The following is an 18,206-nucleotide window of genomic DNA, read 5'->3' as shown; positions in this document are numbered from 1 at the left end:
AGAGAGAGAGAGAGAGAGAATTAGAGAGAGGGGGGACCTTAATTCTGGGGTAGAGCCACAGTGAGCAAACTCCTCATTTTAATCTACTCATTTCACAGATGTCTCTAAATGGCTTTAGATGACATTTCTTTGAGAACAGAGATATGCAATGAGTCTTCAAAAGCTACAAAAACCCTCTCGAGCCTTCTCCTCTCTAGCTTTGTTCTTTTGTCATTAATGGCCTTTTTGGTTTCTTTAGTTTGTTTGTTTGTTTGTTTTGTTTTGTTTTTTTGTATTTTGAGACAGGGTTTATCAGCATAGTCCTAGCCATCCTGGAACTAACTCTGTAAACCAAGCTGGCCTTGAACTCAGAGATCACCTGCCTCTGCCTTCCAAGTGCTAGGATTAAAGGCATATGCCACCACTGCCTGGCTTCTCTGACTTTCTTTCCAGACAAACTACATCAAAAGCAAGATGGCCTGTGACTCTTCGGGGCCAGAGAAAAGTTCTGATTCCCCAATTGAAGTTTCTACATGTATCTGCTGATAAGACTCCACTGGAAGGCCTAGGCTGGGACCTGGAAGCTAGTGTCTTTGTCCCATTCCTCTCCTATAGGAGAAGTGACTACTCTTGGGTCAAAGGAAAGGTATGGCAGCCATGTGGCCCCTGGTCTCCTCAAAATGCCCCTTGGAACTCTGTCAAGACAGAGTCTACTTTCTGAGATAAAATGTGTCCCAAAGCCATAGCTCCCCCTCCCCACAGACTACAAAAGTATTCTAGGGATTGGAATGCAGTGTATTCAAATTACAGTGGTCTATCCAAATCAGGATGCCACAAAGGCAATGTAATATTCATGCTCAGCTTGTCATCTTAATTAATTTGTCTGTATTATTTCAGGGGTTCTAAAAAAAAACCACAGGGCAGTCATCAAGGAAAATGGAGTGTAAATAAAGTCTTTTAATTACTCTCCTGCAGACTAGCGGGGGACCTCTCCACCCAGAGGACAAGTGGCTGGAGGACACCCAGAAAGGACCACTGGGTATAAGTGTGCATGACAGATAGATTTAAAGCCATTTTACAAAGTCCATGAAATTTACATAATCTTTTTTCTGGGATTCTCTTTTCATTAATGGAGTGCAATGTCTATAGTGACTTTAGGTCCACAGAACAACTGAAAGATTTCCCGGACTCCTCCACTAACCACGCACTGCCCCCAACATCCCCACCTGTGTGGTGCGTTCACTGAAACCAAGTCTGTGCTGATGCCTGGTTACCACCCAGAGTCCACAGCTCCCAGCAGCATCCACTCTTGTGTCCTGTAGCCTGTGTGTGTGTGTGACAGTGTATTGCAACACGAATAATAAAAACCCAGAGATTGATATTGGTGTTCAAACTTCAAGCTGGAGATCAGAGAAGTAAATCAGGCAGCCACTAGCTCTTACCTCTACCTCAGGCTGAAAGGGCTGTCCTGTCACCATGAATCCTCAGAGACAACGAATACTCAGAGGCAAACGCTCTGAGTTCCTCTCTCCTCCTCCTTATATTTCTTTCTCTGCCCAGCCATATCACTCCTGTCTCAACCTCCCTAGTGCTGGGATTGAAGGCATGAGCTCTATTACTCTTCACGCTTGTGTAGGCCTGGGTGGCCTTGAACTCAGGGAGATGCCTGTCTCCTGAGTTCTGGGATTAAAGGTGTGTGCCACCACTGCCTGGCTCTATGGCTTGCTAGTATGGCTGCTAGGGTTAAAAGTATGTATAACCAGCTGGTTGGTGGTGGCGAACGCCTTTAATCCCAGCACTCGGGAGGCAGAGGCAGGTGGATCTCTGTGAGTACAAGGCCAGCCTGGTCTACAAGAAAGAGCTAGTTCCAGGACAGCCTCCAAAGTCACAGAGAAACCCTGTCTCAAAAAAACAAAAAACAAAGCAAAACAAAACAAAAAAAAAAGTGTATATAACTATTACCTTTATAGCTTGTGGCTAGCTTTACTTTCTGAGCCCTCAGGCAAACTTTAATAAATCATAAATAATATATCACCACAATATACAGTCACAATTGTAGTCTTATGTTCAGTCTTTAAAAATTTTCCAGTGTGAAGAATGGAGATACCATAATAGAGGGAGACATTTTAGGTTTACAGAGAAATCAGGCACTAGGGAAATGTCTGGAGAGTTACAAAGATGACACCAGCTAACAATCTAAGCAACAGAGGAGAGGCTACCTTAAATGCCCTCCCCTGATAATGAGATTGATGACTGACTTATATGCCACCCGATAGCCCTCATCCAGCAGCTGGTGGAAGTAGAAGCAGACACCCACAACCAATCACTGAACTGAACTGGACTCCAGTTGCAGAGAAGGACGAGTGAAGAGCAAAGGGGGTCCAGACAAGGCTGGTGAAACCCACAGAAACAACTGATCTGAACATGGGGGAACTCTTGCTCCCCAGACTGATAGCTGGGATACCAGCATGGGTCTGATGCAGAGCCCAGGAACATGGATTTCAGTGAGGAAACCTCAGAAATCTACAGAACCTCCCGTAGTAGTTCAGTACTTATCCCTAGCATAGGTGTGGACTTTGGGAGCCCATTCCACATAGAGGAATACTCCCTGAGCCAAGACACACGGGGGTGGGCCTAGGTCCTATCCCAAAGGATACGATAGATTCTTATGACCCCCTATGGAAGGCCTCACCATCCAGGGGGAGCAGAAAGGATATGTGATAGGTAGGGTTTTAGTTGGGGGGATAGTAGGGAGGAGGGGAGGGAGAGAGAACTGGGACTGTCATGCAAAGCAATCTTGTTTCTAATTCAAATTAAAAAAAATCTGGAGAGAGAGAGACACAGAGAGAGAGACAGAGAGAGAGAGAGAGAGAGAGAGAGAGAGAGAGAGAGAGAGAGAGGAGCGCCTAGTATACCAAAAAAAAAAACAACAACAACAACAATTTCCAGTGTGGAGCTGGAAAGATGGCTCAGCAGTTTTGAGCACTTTCTGTTCTTCAGTAGGACCAGTGTTCTGTTCTTCCCACCCATAATATACAGAGTGGCCCACACTGTCTGGAATTTCAGCTCCAAGGGAATCCCATGCCTCTGGCTTCAACAGGCACCTGAACACAAATGGGCACCTGCACATACATGTACATATCCACAGAAGACACATAAACACATACACATGTAATTAAAATAAATATTTTAAAAATCCCCCAGTACCCCACTTCTTTATCCATGACACTTGGCAAAAACTGACCTTTTCACTTGCCCATAGCTCTGCCTCATCCACAAGGTCATAGTTGGCTTCACACAATTCGGAGCATTTCCTGATGAACATTTTACTTTCTCTGTATTCTCTTGGCTTGACAGTCCATGTCTTTTGCAGTGGAATGATATTCTCTTGCTGCCTATACATCATTTATTTATTCATTCATCAACTGAAGGACATTTCAGTTGTTTCCAAGTTCTGGCAATTATAAAACTGCATGAACATCCCGACTCCGGATTTTGTGAATTTTCACCTCCTTTGGATCAATACCAAGAGGCTCTGTCACTGGATCTTATGGCAATGTTAGCTTTCTAAGAAACCGCCAGGCTGTCTTCCAAAGCATAGGGTCATTCCACATTCCCTCCAGAAGGGAATAAGGCTCCTTCTTGCACCATATCCTCTTCAGCACTTGGTGTGGTCGATGTTTCTATTTTGGCCCTTGTGGTAGGTGAGTGATGGTATACTGTTGTTTAAATATTTGCTTTTGTGATGGAACAGGTGTAGAGCACATTCATGTTTGCTTATTTGCTATCTAGAGACCATTCTTGTGGAGGGATAACATTGTGTATTTTTTTTTATCAGCTGACTGTTAACTTATTGCTGAGTTTTTGAAGGTTTTTGTGTACTTTTGGAAAGTCCTTTATCAGCTATCTTTTAAATGTCATTTTAAATGTTTATTTTTATTTATGTGTTATTACAAGAAAGCAAGTACTCTACAACCAAGCTGAACTGTGGCCCCAAGACAGGATTTTTTTTTAACTTGTCTGTAAGCTTGGCTGCCAGGGAATTTTTCCACTTGCTTGTCTGTTCTTTCTTTGAAAGACCTACATACACATTCCTATTTCTTCATATGCCGTAACATTTTGTTGAAATTTGGATAGTTTAATTAATAATGTGATATCTCTAGAAATAATATTCCCTCCTCCCACATAATGGGCTTCTTTTTTGGTTGGTTGGTTTGGGATTTTGTAACTGTGGGCAATATCCATGCTGAGAATCAGTCTAGGATGTTGACTTGGGGTCTCTGGAGAATTTTGTGAACCTACACTTTCCCGTAAGCGTGCACAGCAACACTCTAATTTTCTTCATATTTGAAGTTCCTTTTGCATGTCCTAGCCTTTAATGTCTGGCTCCCAAAAGAGGGAAATAAAAGGGGGATTTTCACTAGTCTGTTAAGGTCCCTGGACATCTCTCCAGCTTGACATGAGGTAGGGGTTGCATCAACGCAAAAAGATATAACGACAGTGTACCTTCTTACCCTTTTTGAAAGGTCATATACTAATTGTACAGAAGGCACTTCCTTATGTTGTTTTCACTCATGTTTACAATGGATTTCAGTTGTATTCAGTCCCCCATCACCCTCTTTTGCCCCCTCCACTGATTGCTTCCTTCCCTCAAGTTGTCCGTCTTCTACAACAAGTCTTTCTTCTTTACACAGATGTGCCTGGTGTAAATACTTCTCCAAGGCTTTGAATGAATTTCTCATTGTCTTGGCATTGCCTTCTGTAGAGTCAGGGCCTTTGCTTGTTGGTTTTTTTGTGAGTTCTGACCTCAGTATTATGTCTACAGAGTCACCCTCACACCAAAGTCCATCCTGACTTTAGTCTATCATCTTCTAGGAGCCCCAAGCTGGATATTTTCATCTGTGACCCACCTGACTTAATTTTGGGGAGTGGTACAGGTCTGTGCTAGATTCATATTTCTTACACATGAATATCCAGTTGTCCTGTCAACATTTACTTGGAAGGTCATCATTCTCTCTTCAGTTGCTTTTGTTGTTTTGTCAACTATCAACGTGTGTCTACTTTGGGACTCTATTCTGTTTCATGAACTCATTTGTGCAGCTTTGGAAATACCACAGCCGTCATCAATGTGGATTTTCAGTCTTTGACTTCCTTCTTCTTCCATATTGTATTAGCTCTTACTACTTGGACTGTTTTCCCTTCCATATAAACTGTAGAATCGGTTTGTTGATATCCCATACAAAAAGAAAACAAAGAACAACAACAAAAAAAACTTTTAGGGATATTGATAGGAATTTCATTCCATCTATACATAAAGTTGAAAAGAAATATTTTGACAGTATTGAGATTTCCTATCCATGAACATGGGATATGTCTCCCCATAGTAAACATGGGATGAAACTCTCCATAGTGAACAAGGGCTGTGTTTCTCCATGTTCAATATGGAATGTGTCTCCCTGTGAACATGTGGTATGTCTCCCCATGGAGAATGTGCATGTGACTACTAATGGTGAACATGGGATATGATTCTCTGTGTCAAATGTGGACTATGTCTCCCCATGCTGATATGTCTCCCTGTGGTAAACATTGGATATAGCTCCATGTAGCTAACCCTTCTTTTTTTTTTTTTTTTTTTTTTTTTTTTTTGGTTTTTCAAGACAGGCTTTCTCTGTGGCTTTGGAGGCTGTCCTGGAACTAGCTCTTGTAGACCAGGCTGGTCTCAAACTCACAGAGATCCACCTGCCTCTGCCTCCTGAGTGCTGGGATTAAAGGCATGCGCCACCAAAGCCCAGCCTAGCTAACCCTTCTTTAACATCACCCATCACAATTTCGTGGTTTTCTTCACATACTTTGTTAGATTTATACCTAAGGAGTTCGTTTTAGTGTGATGTAAATAGTAGTATGCTTTTGCCATACTACTACTACTATTTCCCCAGCAGGTAGGGCTGGGGAAGGGCCAGTGCAGCTGGTCTCTTCCTGGGGCTGAGCAGTACGGTGAGTATCAACCACTCACCGTAGATTCCTCTCCTAGGTACCAGAGAGAACCATGCCGAGTCAGGAGACTTGTCGAAGCAGAGTCTCACTTTATTGTAACAGGCATGCACTTATATAGGGTTGAGAAAGTGGCGGGGGGACCTCAGGATGGGGTGAGGTGTAAGGGCTGATAATATCTCACCGTGGCAGCAGTAGCTGGGCAGAGGCAATGTTGCTGAGACAGGTTGCCAAACTGTAACCAGGCTCAGGAAGTTCCACTAGGCCTTGTGCCTGGTCCTTTTTGGGCGCAACATGTTTTGAGCTTTAAAATTAAGTTGTTCCTGTTAGTAGATAAGACCCAACTGATTTCCTGGTACATTACCTTCTATCCTAGAACATTGCTGTAACTGCTTATTGGTTCTAGGAGGGTTTTGTTTTAATCAATTCCTGAACAGTTTCTACATAGTCAATCATATCATCCATAAACAGTTTTCTTTCTTGCTTTCCAATCCACACACTTTATTTCCTCTTCTTGTCTTGTTCACATTAGCTCAGACTTCTAGTATGCAACTGAAGAGCTGTGGTGAGTGACAGGCGCATCCCAGCCTTGCCCCTGACCAACGTGATTGTCCTTTTCTAAAGTTAGGATGTTTTCACGCATTCTTTTGAGCAGTAGTACAATTTCTGAAATGCTTATATTTTTCTGTTTACATGTTACATAATTGACAGGTATGTCTGGCTTTGTTTGGAGAAATGAGAATATCTTGTTTAAAAGTATTTGAAGCTGTGGCTAGCTCTGTTGGTAAAGTGCTTGCCTTGTAGACATGAGGACCCAAATTCAATCTCCAGTACCACATAAAACTACCAGGTATGGTGGCACACACCTGTGATCCTAGCACTAGGGAGGTGGAGATGGGAGGATCCCTGGGAGGATCCTTGCTGGCTGGTTGGCCTAGCCTACTCAGAGAGCTCCAGGTCAGTGAGAGAACTCATCTCCAAGAAAAGGTGGACCGTGCCTGAGGAATGACATCTGAGTTTTTTCTCTGGTGTGCAGCAGACATGTGTGTCTGTACACACACAAAAATACACACATAAACAAATAAATGTACTTATCTTGCCTCTCCACTTGACAGTCCTAGAAGTGTTCCCACATTGTTCTAAAGACAAAGCCCCTTCCTAAATGCCATGGTCCCTGGTCATCTCTGGTGCTCTCCCTCCAATCTTCCTTCCTGGGAACTATGCTTTATGTTCTGCTGTTCGGAGCCCACAATTCCTTTTCTTCAGGGTATATCCTGAGATGTACACCAACTAGCAAACCCTTCTGCTACTTAAGATCTGGCCAGAGTTCCTGTCAGAGATACTAGGTCTGTCTATCCAGAGAATGATATGAGGCTGCCCGACCTCACATTGTCAGAGTCCCTGCCAAGGCGATATGTTAATTTAAAATAAATGAAGTACACAGACTGTAAAAGATGGGATAATCATTGGCAAATTTTTATGACTGCATTCAAAGAAAGATGAAAGAAAATTTATAATTAGAACTAATAAGAAGGTTCAGCAAGGATATGCTTACAAGCTCAACACAAAAATCAAAGCCTTGTTCCACACTGGCAATAGCTAATTAGAAAATTGTGATCTATGAAAGATTCTCAGTCACAATGACAGGAGAATAAAGAAGCTGAATGCTGTCTAAGATTAGATCTAACACAGAGGTCTAAGATACTTGAAGAGAGCATGACATTACTCAAGGACACAAAAGGTGAGTAAGTGGGGAGATACACGGAGTGGATGAGCAGGGAAACATGGTTACATAAAGATCCATTTCTCCCCAAGCTAATCTATAAATGCAAAGCAATTCCAATCAAAATCCTAGGGAATTATTTTTGTCAAACTTGTAAAACATATTCAAAGATTCATGAGCTTGTTACCCCATTAACATATACAACATGTTTTCATATACCAGTTAAAAATAAATTTAATTTAAAAAATAAAATTTATGCAAAATATGAAATTCCAGGAGAGCCAAGGGGTTCTGGAAAATTACAAGGAGGGTGGATAGTCTTTTGGGAAATCAGGCCATGGGAAACATGCTATGGATAGCAGGTCAGGCCAAATACCAGGTCAGAGAGTCATAAGCATAGCTGTGAACATACACAGGACATTGCCATATTGCAGAGGAAGCAAGCCAGAGGGAAGAAAAGAGACACTTAGCATCAGAAAAGTGACTCCATGGTTTGGGGCCTTCTACAGGGTGCAACCCAGGCCCTTATTCACCAACAAATGTGAGTTCTGTGGGGATCAAACCTCATGTGAAAATCAAATTGGGGGGAGAAAGATGTAAAGGGATTTTCTGGTGAATGATGGGAGGGGGGAGAAAAACACAAATATTGAATGAAAAGAATCACATATACAACCTTATCAAATAAATCTTGGTTATCACAGGCAATACTATAAATAAATTTAACTTTAATCAAAGCACAGATGGGGGAGGGGAATTCCAACTTTTGTAACCTGTGAATGATGCTTATCTTGCAGATATGATTTCCCTGTAAATTCTAAAGAAAAACAAAGAACCCAATGGACAAAGGACTCGTAGGCTTTGTGGCCTTAGAAGTCTTTAGGGTCTACTGTTTTGAAGGGTGATGTCAAGACTAGCTCATGGTAAAAGAGCAGGAAAACAAGCTTTGAAGAGAGGGGTCTCCATGACTTTGTGGGTACACTCTAAACCCACCATACTATGGGCCCTTCTTCTACCCAGAAAGGAGGGACTCATCAAATACGGTTTCAGGGAGGCGGTGCCAAACTTCCATTGGCAGACTCCAGCTCCAGTAGCTAAAGTACTCTTTCTAGCAGACACTTGGACTCCTGGGCTTTTCATGAATGGAGACCCTACCTCTGAGCTCTCCTCCCTATCCCTGGGCTGGTTCCATTGGTTGATTTTAATCAGCTACTTGGAGAGCAAAAAGAATCATGTCGCAAAATATTCTTGCAAACCAGGAGCAGCTACAAGTTCCACCAAGTTAGAAACTAAATGACTGTTCTTTTCCTGAGACATATGTTAAGCTCGTACCTCATTAATCTCCCTTCTGCTCTGACTGTAACAACCTGGCTCCTAATGCTTTGAAGTCACTGCATCATTACTCTTTTATAATCTCTGCGAGTTCTTAGTTTTGAGAGGCTGAGGCCCGCACCATGAAGACTGGATGCAGCTTGAAGAAGATGGTACAAGAGAATCAAGCAAGAAGCTGCACCCAGGGGCCAGCATGGAACATTTTAGACAGAGAAAGCTGTGGGGTGAGGTCAACAGACACTGCCCGGCCAGTTGTGCACTTTCAAGCATCCAACAGACATAAGACGGGAGACACACATGTACTCGTCAGTTGTCTCTTCAATATAATGTGTATTTCTTTTAGAGGGAACCATGAATGTAATAAACATTCATTAGCAAACACTCCAAAGACTCAGAAAAGCCCAAAGAAGCAAGCAAAGGTTTCCCTATCCCAGTCTTTCAAGGAGAATCTGCTGACATTCCATGGCCCATGGTTGGTAGACTTTGGCTGGCACACCTGCTCCTGTTTGTCTGATTTTCTTTTGGGGGGGTGGAGGGGTGTTCAAGATAGGGTTTCTCTGTGTATCATGGAGCCTATCCTAGAATTTGCTCTGTAGTCCAGGCTGGCCTTGAACTCACAGAGATCCACCTGTCTCTGCCTCCCAAGCACTGGGATTAAAGGCGTGCACCACCAGTGCCCTGCATGTCTGATTTTCTTAACGAGCCTGAGAAGACTCACCATGCATTCTTCTTCACTCCTTTACTCTGTGCTTCCAAACTCAGAATGGGATGTGACAGCCTCCACTGCCCATCCCCTGGATACCTGGGGGGTAACTTCCTACTTGTGTGCTGTCCCTCCATCTACACCAGTCCTTTGTGTGCCCTTCCACACCCTACAGTGACAGCTGGAGCCCAGGATGCACTTCAGCCCTGCAACACAGTGTCCTGTGGAAGCTTCAGTGTGGCTTTAATGTCTACAGTCGCTAACCTATTGATATCCCATAATATCACTTAGCCCATTTCCTATTATTGAGCAGTTAATTGCTTCTAATTTTTCACTATTACAGTCTTCTAATTAACATTGTATTCATTTCTGGATGTGATTCTGTTAAGTAGAATATCTATCCTTATGTAAGCCCGGATACTGGCCAGTTGCCCACTGCCCCCCGCCCCCAGTATCCCTAAGCCTCCTTAACCCTAGATTGTATTTTGTCACTGTTCTCCCTGAATGTGAACTCCACCTGCTTGCCTGCTGTGGAGTCAGGCTCTCTCACAAACATGGATGTCTGCACTTCTTGACTCAGGGTTTGAGAAGCTAATCTGCTGAGCCACTAACTACCCTGGCTTCTCAGTTAACCTTCTTCCCATTACCTCAGCTCATACCGTCTCTGATGATCAAGAAGTTATCACTGTCACCAAGAACACTTGAACACATCCTTACAACCAGCAGCTGTCACTGTGAACCTCGGGAGCCTGGTAGAAGCCCAAGAAACAACTCTCTGAGCCTGGCGGTGCCATGATGACCTCCAACACCAAAGTCCACCATCACTCCCTCAAGCTTTAAACAATTTTCTAGAAAACTATGCTGTCTCATTCACTCACATTTTGATACATCAAGGACACTGGTATTTGTGAGACCAGTTAGAGTTCTTATGGAATTTGCTGCACTGAAAATGAATCCCGAGGTCTGGCTTAGGCCATTTCCAGGCACACAAAAAGCCAACTGCAGAGGGCTGTTGATGGAAACTGAGCAGTTAGAGCGAATGAAAGTCAACACAATCGCTCTGCTGTCTCTATTCATATTCTGAGCCAGCCTCAAATGGAAAAGGGAATAATGAACAGACACTGATTAAATTGCCCGTATGAATATTCATTGAATCACCTGGCCTTTCATGCTAATTTGTTCTTTCTCCCATGGCTGCCTCAGAAGAGCAAAGCTTCCTTCCCTCTCTAAAGACCTGAGTGCAGCACTGATTAGAAAACAAAGAGAGAAACTGAGTTTGAAATTCTGCCAAGAAAAAATAAAAATAAACTTGAAGGAATCATGACCCTGGTTCCTGGATCTAATCTGACCCTTTAAGGTGTATCCTTCCTTTAAAGTCTACCCTACTTTAGTATCTTCAAAGAGACAGAAATTATTTCACTGAGATAGACGTGTATTTGATGAGTGCCGTAGGGATGTATTTCAAAGGATAGTCACATTAAACTGTCTTGTGAGAGTCCCTTGAACCAAACACCTAAACAGAACTATTTCTCAAATGCCAGGCAGACTTCAATCTAAAACCAGGAACAAAGTTGGGATGCATATGAGTTTTGAGGGGACTCCTGTCTGACAAACAGTGGCTGTAGGCTGGCCCCTGCTCTAGAGGCTTCCCCCTAGCCAATCCAAGGCAGAGCAGGTAGTTCAATTCCCTGCCTCCACCCAGCCTCTACTGGCTTTAGCCTCCTTTCTGCCCAGAAGTCCTCCTGGGTCTTCCACACCACCAGGGCCTGTGCTACTTACTGGCTGAAGAAGAAGTCCACAGAAGGGGCTGGGTCAGAGGGGAGCAAAGATCCCACATGCTCTGCCTCCCACTGAGACCCTGGCTCCACACATAGACCTGATACATGCAGGTCAGCCATCGCTGTACCTGAGTATTTGGGGCAGACTGCATCTGCCCAGAGATCTTGGAGTCTCTCGGGGCAGGCACAGGAGAAGGGAATGCCCCACCCCCACTTATCCTCTCAGTCCCTCCAAGATGCCTCTAGGCCCTGCCTCTGCTGAATTAGTTCAGTATGTGTACATCTCTGTCCCTACTCCATGGGATGACACACAGTCTTGTTCTAGCTGGCACCTAGGAAGCCATGCAAAAGAAAGATTTTAGAGCTAATGGGGTTTTCAGTATCATCAGGCAATTGCATTCATCATAAACTAAGGGAGGGTTGGCCTTATTAAAAACTTCTGGGGGTGGTTAAAAACACACACTGTTCTTGCCTAGGACTTAACGTTCAGTTCCCAGCACCCACATAGGATGACTTATAACCACCTATAACTCCAACTTCAGGGGATCTGATGCCCTCTCCTGGCCTCTGCAGGCACTGCACTGGTGTGCACAAACACTCAGACACACACATGTATACATACTTTCGAAAGTATTTTTCTGAAAACTTCTGAGGATCTCTTCTGAGGATGTTCACATATGGCATGGTCACTCATCAGGACCAAAGGTGGGAATGGAGGTTTCCAGCTTGAACTGCTCTCCTGTTATCCATATCAAAATGTAGATGATGGCTTTGGAAAGGGTATAGTAATTAAAATGTTACAATAAAATCTAAAGGTGACATGTAAATGTTAACCAGCCAAGAAAGAGCATCTCAACTGACAATACCTGAGGACATCAGAGCCCAGGGAAGATGGAAGGGGAGTGGCTGGGAGGCTCTTGGTACTGGAAAGAGTTCAACAGCCCCATTCTAACATGGCCTCCCCTACATAATAGATACATCCACAGAGGGCCTGTTTCCAAATGAGACCCAGGGGCTCCCACTGGCCTCAGAAAACTGGGCCAGCTGTCAAAAGCATTGACAGCTCTGGGCCATGGTATATTCATGTTCACCGCCAGTACACAGTTCTACTGTATCTCTACTGAATTGTGTTTGTTTAGTTGTTTTTGTGTGTCTGTTCATCTGGGGATACATTATCTCTGCTACCTGCTACCTGCTCCCAGCTCCAAGGTTACACACATACACCATTAAGCCCAACCTTTTATATGGTGCTAGGGATCCAAACTCAATTCCCAGTACAGCAAGCACTTTACCAACTGAGCCATTCCCTTGGCCTTAGTTTTGTTTTGTTGTTGTTGTTTAAAACAGGATCTCACTATGTATTCCAGGTTGGCTTTGAACTTATGATCCTAGCCTCCACCTCCAGGATGCTGTGATTGTGTATGCTGCCTGTTCTTCATCTCAATAAAGAAGTTTTTAGTGTGGCTCAAGGACCAAGGATGCCAAAAGCCCTCAGTCACAAATATCGACCTGGAAGAGTATCTCTGAGTTTTTGTCTCATGACAATGAAAATTAGAGATGCTAACTCACGTGGGAGTATGCAAAGTGAGGGCAAATTTTATTAAGAACCTCAGAAATGGGGAATAGAGAAATGGCTTAGTGGTTAAGAGTACTGGCTGCTCTGCAGATGGCCCAAATTCAATTCCCAGCCCCTACATGGTGGTTCATAGTTCCAGGGGATCCAACGTCCTCTTCTGTCCTTTGAAAGCACTGCATACATGTAGTACACACACAAACATACAGGCAAAATATCTGTAAAAGTTTTGAATTGGAGAAATTAAGTGAAAAAACACCCAAGAGTGGGAGGAGTTTCAGAGAGAGAGAGAGAGAGAGAGAGAGAGAGAGAGAGAGAGAGAGAGATAGCCAATGAACTTCCTTGTCTAGAGTTTTTATGGGCTATGGCAGAAACTGGACAAAAGCTGAGTCACGGCTTAGATGTCATGACTGAGCCAATTGAGGGTCTACACAGTCTATGTCCATCTTCCCTTCCTAACCACAGAAGTGATCATGTTCTGTTCATGAACCACACACCCAGTTAACTAAGTTGATTAAGTGTGGATTCTTCGTAGGAACAAATTGAACCCTGAGTGGAGGAACAAAGAGCTTTGTAAAATTAACAGCACTGGGGGCACCTGCAAAGACAAGGGCTGGTCATAGCCTCACTCTGTCCATCTCTGACTCCAGTGACAACTGCTATTCACTTTGCTGCCACTCATCCCTTGGCTGGCATTGCTGCCTCTGGCCTTGCAGGTGTTTCCGGAGCTATTCATTTTACTAAGCTCTTTATGCCTGCATTTAGAGCTCAGCTTACTCCTAAAAGTGTTGCTACACTTAATAACTCAGTTAACTCCTTATCTATAGGATGCTCTGGGGCCTCTTCTCTCGAATAGGTGGAGGCTTCCTTAAAGCTGTGTTGTCTTTGTCTATTACATTTGACTGCGTTAGAAGCAAGGCATATGAGAGGACAGCTGTGGTTAGCATATTTCCCAGGAGAGGTTACATAGAAGCTAGCCACTGACCGCCCCCCCCCCAACATTAGTGTTACTTCTCAGAGTCTGCCTGTCTCCTATCAAGTCCTCTTGGTGATCTCACATCCAACTGCAAGCTTCACTGTTTCCAATTGCTGGGATTCCAAACCCCAGCATTTTAACCCTAGCACCTGTTCTCACTGCAGTATCTGGAAGCATCTTGCAGTTCTCACCATAGATCCTTTATCCTTACTACCTACAGAGAGTAAGCTCCAGCCTCATCTCCACAGATCTGAGATGGGCACTGTCTTAGTCACTGTTCTATTGCTGTGAAGAGACACCATGACCAAGGCAACTTAGAAGAGAAAGCATTTAACTGGTAGCTTGTTTACAGTTTCAGAGGGTGAGTCCACGGCCATCATGACAGGAAGCATGATAGCAGGGATGGCAGGAATGGCACTAGAGCAGCAGCTGAGTGCTTACATGTGGAAACCAAAACCACTGGGCAGAGAGAGACAGAGACAGAAACAGAGAGAATGGGCCTGGCATGGGCTTTTGAAACCCTCAAAACCCACTCCCAGTGATACATTTCTTCAAACTAGGCTATACCTCCTAAACCTTCCCAAAACAGTTTCTGCAACTTAAGTACAAATTATTTAAACATATGAGCCCATGGAAGCCATTTTATTCAAACCACCACAGGCCCCTCCACAACTGAGAATGGAGAGAAGACCCTCTGCTTTCTCCCTGCCATTCCTACCCTAGAAGAGCCCCTGGTACACAATGCTTATCCTGAAAACTGGGCAGTAATGACATCTGCAGGACACTGCTTCTCTCAATGTGTGCAGGTGCCACAGGCCCAAGAACTAAAGGCATGAATCCCTGTTGGATGAGTTACCTGGGGAGTGGGTTCAGTTAGGAAGCATTGCCCAAGGAGCTGGTCCGCAAGGCTCAGAAAAACCTGCCAAATTCTCCCAGAAGCTCTCTGAACATGGTAGCCACTCTTCTCCCAGCTGAGTCTGACTAACTGCTGGACCAAAGCAAAATGAAGAACCACTCAGCAATAATGGCATGATCTACAGCATCCCACTGGTCCTCCTCTTGCCTACCCCATAACTGAGTTCATCGTTTGGCCCCAAAGACACAGCGGAGGCATTGTCAGATCCAGGGAACAGGCAAATGTCTGCTGAGGTCTCTGTAGCTGACCCGGGCTGTTCTGCACCAAAGAGTCACCACCGCTGGGATGGGAGTGACAAGTAGCAAGGCTTTGTTGAAGCCCTTTTCTGATAAAGCATGGTTGTTTTTATAGATTCACCTTTACTCTAGCTCTTTTTAATCCGCTGTTACATGATTTTATTTTTCAGAAGATTGGGATCTGAGCTGCATCTCTGGCCCTGGGTGGAGCCATGGACTTTCTGAACTGCCAGGAAGATCATGAGATTACTATCTGACAGGAGACTAGATAAAGAACAAAGACATGCTATTGTTCTCTCTTAACAGTTAAGAGGAGAAGAGGCCTGTCAATCACCTGGAGAGGAAAAGTCCCCCTGCCCCGACCAGGAAATATTTATTTAATATTTTTAAAATATTTTAAAGCCACTTTAAGGTGTAGGTCAGCCCAATTGTCTCCCTGGCCACTAGCCACTCTCATCCTGGAAAGTGTTTCCTGTCACTTAGAATAGCAACCTAACTTGTCCCCTACAGTGTACTTTGTGGATCTCATTGGAATTCTTTGAACAAAGATCACAAGGACCAGGGAGCTGAGGGCAGGTCAAAGTGCAGTCCCTGCAGTGAGTGGAGTGCCATGCGTGGCTCAGCCCTTAATGGGATGAACCAGGCTGGGGATTCCCTCCACCACGGATGAGCCTCCAAAGCCCAGAGTCAGCAAATGCAGAACACCAGATGACTACACACTGAATACCCACGTGTTTCACTCCCACAAGGCCAGCAACAAAATAACTGAGTGGCCTCTCCAGAGATGCATGTGTGTGCAGCAGAGCACACATGAAAATGGAATGTTCAGGAAACGTGGGGCTGACAGGAGGAAGAAAGGGGGACCGGGGAGCAGTGGGAGGTCCCTCCGGGGCTTCCTGTCCACAGTCACTGAATGTGGCTTCGTGAGATTCAACTCATTATTGCTCTTTAAGCTGAATCTGCATGTTTTTAAAAATCCCATTCCTCTGTGTTTTATGCACTTTATAACTTATTTTAATTTCAGAAGGGATGAGTCACAATAAGAGCCCCAGGCATCAACAGGAATCTAATTCTGAGGGGCTAAAGGGTGGGTGAAGGCAGACAGGAAATGGGCAGATCCCCAAGGACACCAGGAGGCGTCAGGACTGTCACCCAATTTTGCTGAACCAAGTCTCTGTTCTTTAACCCTCCAGAGCAGAGCCAATGACCACAGTGTGGTGACTGGAGTGAATTCAGGACTTTCTTGTTAGCCAAAGAGGATCAGAAACCAGGATTCAAGCTCCTCACTCAAGTGCCCCCTTGGACAAGTGAATGAAGTAAAATGATGTGTTATATTAATATAGGAATGCAGAGGTCAAGTATGCCCTGCTTCCGTACTGTATAAGACTGTGACTACAGGCTGTGTCTTGCCACAAGAGACTCCATCCTGAACACAAACAGAGGCTGTCCCACTGGATGCTGGGTATTGCTAGCTGATAGCTGGTTTCTGGGAAACAGGCTCGAAATGGCATTGAGGATCTATGGGAATAGGGGTTGGCACGAGGAAGACAGATGTGTAACATACTCAAAGGACAGCTGAGGACAACCTCCCCCACTACTTCTGTGGGACAGGGCTGTCATCCTCCACTGGGCCTGCAGGGGGCCTGTATCCCATTGTACTCCCCTCAACTAGCCAGGGCCTTCCTTCTTCATGCCCCAGGCTGGGTCTTATGCTTGCCTTGCTCAACCCAGCACCCAAGATACACAGTGGGAGAAGAGACCTGTTGCAGTTTGAATGTGAAATGTCCCCCATAGACTGTAGTATTGAACACTTGGGACCCAGCTGGTGGTACAGTTTTGGAAGGCTGTTAAGAGGTACAGCCTTGGAAAAGGAAATGGGTCACTGAGCATGTGTCTAAGGCTTTAAAGCCTGCCTGCTTCCTGTCTGCAGGTACAATATGACCAGCTACCTACCTACCCTTCCCTACCATGATGGTCTGTGTCCTCTAAAATGGTAGACCAAAGGAAACCCTTCCTCCCTCAAGCTGTTTCCCATTGGGTGTTTAGTCACAGCAACAATGAAAACAACTAACATGTGGTCTGAGAGACACCCTTCCCCTGAGGACCAAGAAGCAAGGGAAACACCTCAAAGCCCCCATGTAGCCCCAGAATGAAAGAAACTGTCCCTGGGTGGGAAATAGCAATGTGGGGAAGGGGACACCGGAGAATGGGGCAAAGACAGATGGGAGCTGTCAATAAGATGGATTAATGGTATGACTGGAGACAGGAGCATGGCTCATTTGGTCACAGCTGAGCAATACCCTGTCACATAGGGCACATCAAGCTGAGCTCACAGATGAAAGGTTTGGTTCCTGGCTGTGTCCCATGTTCTAGGAACAGAGGCTCTGAGTGTCAGGAATCCTCTATCTATCTATCTATCTATCTATCTATCTATCTATCTATCTCTCCCCTCTCCCTCCTTCTCCCTCTCTGCTTACCCTTCCCCCTCCCCTCTCTCCCTTACACTCACATAGTCTCTCCCTCCCTCTTTCTCTCCTCTCCCCTTCCCCTCCTCCTCTCCTTTACACACACACACACACACACACACACACACACACACACACACACACCTACTCTCTCCCTCTGTCCCCTTTTCTCATCCCCAGCCTACCCCCACCCCCCATCTATCTCCTTCCCTCCCACCTTTCTCCATCTCTTTTTCCCTCCCTCTTTCCCTCTTACTTCTCAGTAAAGGGCATCTTCACAGAGAGTGGTCCCCTCAAATTAGCATCTCATAAATCATACTCATGCCTGGGTACCTCTCCACCCCCATGGGGCTGGAGTACAAGACAGAGATGCACACAGGTCTGCTTGAAAATGCAGAGAAAGTGGGTGGCTGCTGCTTAAGGAAAGTCCAGCTGAGCTGCAAAACTGACTCTCAAGTCCTTGGGGATTTGTCCAGCCTGAGAATAAGTCTCTACACAGGCAGATCCTCACTGGGACAATGTCTACCACTCTCAGAG

Source organism: Cricetulus griseus, chromosome 3 (assembly GCF_003668045.3).
Source record: "Cricetulus griseus strain 17A/GY chromosome 3, alternate assembly CriGri-PICRH-1.0, whole genome shotgun sequence".
In the NCBI taxonomy this organism is placed as follows: Eukaryota; Metazoa; Chordata; class Mammalia; order Rodentia; family Cricetidae; genus Cricetulus; species Cricetulus griseus.
The sequence above is the reverse complement of the archived record's forward strand: the minus strand, read 5'-3'. Positions refer to the sequence as shown.